Below are 1,978 nucleotides of genomic sequence, written 5' to 3'. Positions count from 1 at the left end.
TCGATACATGTTGGAAAATGCTTTTCACAATATCAGACATATCCTATCTTACTGCAGAATTTCAAGAGAAGGGTGTCACAAGAAAGAGGGGAGGCCATCCCTGTCATAGAAACAGCATGAGGGAGTAGGTGTGTTTATTAGGGAAAAGAGGCTGTATCATCAGCAAGACCTAGCCCAGGCCTTGACATTGAGTATTGGCCCACTAATTACTTGATGAGTAAATGAAAGCTACAAAGATGAAGAATTGTGGACATGTTAGGAAAGCATAGAATGGAAATGTTTTTTGGAGGAGATAAAGTCTTTGAGAAACATTGTGAGACAAGTTTAGAGAGGGCTGTGGACAGTCTTAAATATCACAGTATGAGCTTGGAATTTAAGCCAATAAACCAGTGAGAACCACAGAGTAATTTTGCAAGGAAATAATATGAGAAGAATAAAGAATTTTGCCCTTTTTGGCTCTCTGAGCTGCACCATGGCGGTCGGCAAGAACAAGCGCCTTACGAAAGGAGGCAAAAAGGGAGCCAAGAAGAAAGTGGTTGACCCATTTTCTAAAAAAGATTGGTATGATGTGAAAGCACCAGCTATGTTCAATATAAGGAATATTGGTAAAACATTGGTCAGAAGATCTCAAGGAACCAAAGCTGCATCTGATGACCTGAAGGGGCATGTTTTTGAAGTGAGTCTTGATGATCTGCACAATGATGAAGTTGCATTTAGAAAACTCAAACTAATTATTGAGGATGTTCAGGGCAAAAAATGCTTAATTAATTTCCATGGCATGGATCAAAAAATGGCAGACCATGATTAAAGCTCATGTTGTGGTCAAGGTTACCAATGGTTACTTGTTTCATCTGTTTTGTGTGGGTTTTAATAAAAAAAAATGCAGCAATCAGATTCAGATGACCTCTTATGTCCAGCACCAGCAGGTGCACCAGATTTGCAAGAAGATGATGGAAATCATGATCTGAAAGGTGCAGACAAATGACTTGAAAGAGTTGGTCAATAAATTGATTCCAGATAGCCTTGGGAAAGACATAGAAAAACCTTGCCAATCTATTTATCTGCTCCATGATGTCTTCATTAGAAAAGAAAAAATGCTGAAGAAGCCCAAGTTTGAATTGGGGAAACTCATGAAGTTACATGGTGAAGTGGTAGCTCTGGAAAAGCTGCTGGGGGTGAGACAGTTGCTAAAGTTGAAAGGGATGATGGATACAAGCCACCAGTCCAAGAATCTGTTTAAAATGCATACTTTTAATGGTGAAAAACAAAAGATCTTATTTGTTGAAAAAAAATAATGAATTTTGCAAATAATCCTCAGAGCATTTGTGTGATGGTTGGGAAAGACTGACTGCAAAGCAGCAAACTACAGGTGAGCTTGAAGAAATCAAGATTCTCTATTTGGCTATTTCAATTATCTAAATGTAGAGTAAAAATACTGGGATAAAGGAACAGGGATGGAAATGGAAAAGAGGATGTGAGAAAATAATGTAGGGGAACTCTCTGGTAGCCCAGTGGTTAAGACTCCATGGTTTTACTGCCCAGGGCCAAGGTTAAATTCCTGGTTGGGGAAACTAAGATCCCACAAGCTTCTCAGCAGGGCCAAAAAAATAGATAAACAGACAAAGTGGATTGATCATTTACTGTACATGGGGAGAGGGACTGTGAGAGGGGCCTAAGTGACCTTTACTGGACCACTGGGATACTCTTCACAGGCATGGGGGCTCCAGGAGGATCTGGTTTGGACAGATTGATGTTAAATGAGTGCCTGACACCTGGGTCTCAAGAGAAGAGGGAAACAGATCCAAGGATGTTGGTGGTCATCTATGGAGGGGCAATAGATATGCAGTTCTAGAAAGCTTCAAGTGACAGACTTTGCTTAATAATGGAAGCAGGGGAGTTTAGGTCTGATTAAATTGGGGAACTTTTTCACAACTCAAAAGGAAATCAAAGGACAAAGGGATAAGTCTTAGGATGTTTA

General features: G+C 40.0%; 1 pseudogene; it reads left to right on the top strand.

Moving 5' to 3' along the window:
* Positions 1-454: 454 nt before the first annotated feature.
* LOC110142331 (small ribosomal subunit protein eS1 pseudogene) lies at positions 455-1,240 on the top strand (annotated as a pseudogene).
* The last annotated feature ends 738 nt before the right edge of the window (positions 1,241-1,978 follow it).

Source organism: Odocoileus virginianus, unplaced genomic scaffold (genome assembly GCF_023699985.2).
Source record: "Odocoileus virginianus isolate 20LAN1187 ecotype Illinois unplaced genomic scaffold, Ovbor_1.2 Unplaced_Contig_10, whole genome shotgun sequence".
Classification (NCBI taxonomy): domain Eukaryota; kingdom Metazoa; phylum Chordata; class Mammalia; order Artiodactyla; family Cervidae; genus Odocoileus; species Odocoileus virginianus.
This window is presented reverse-complemented; position numbering and strand designations above follow the sequence as displayed.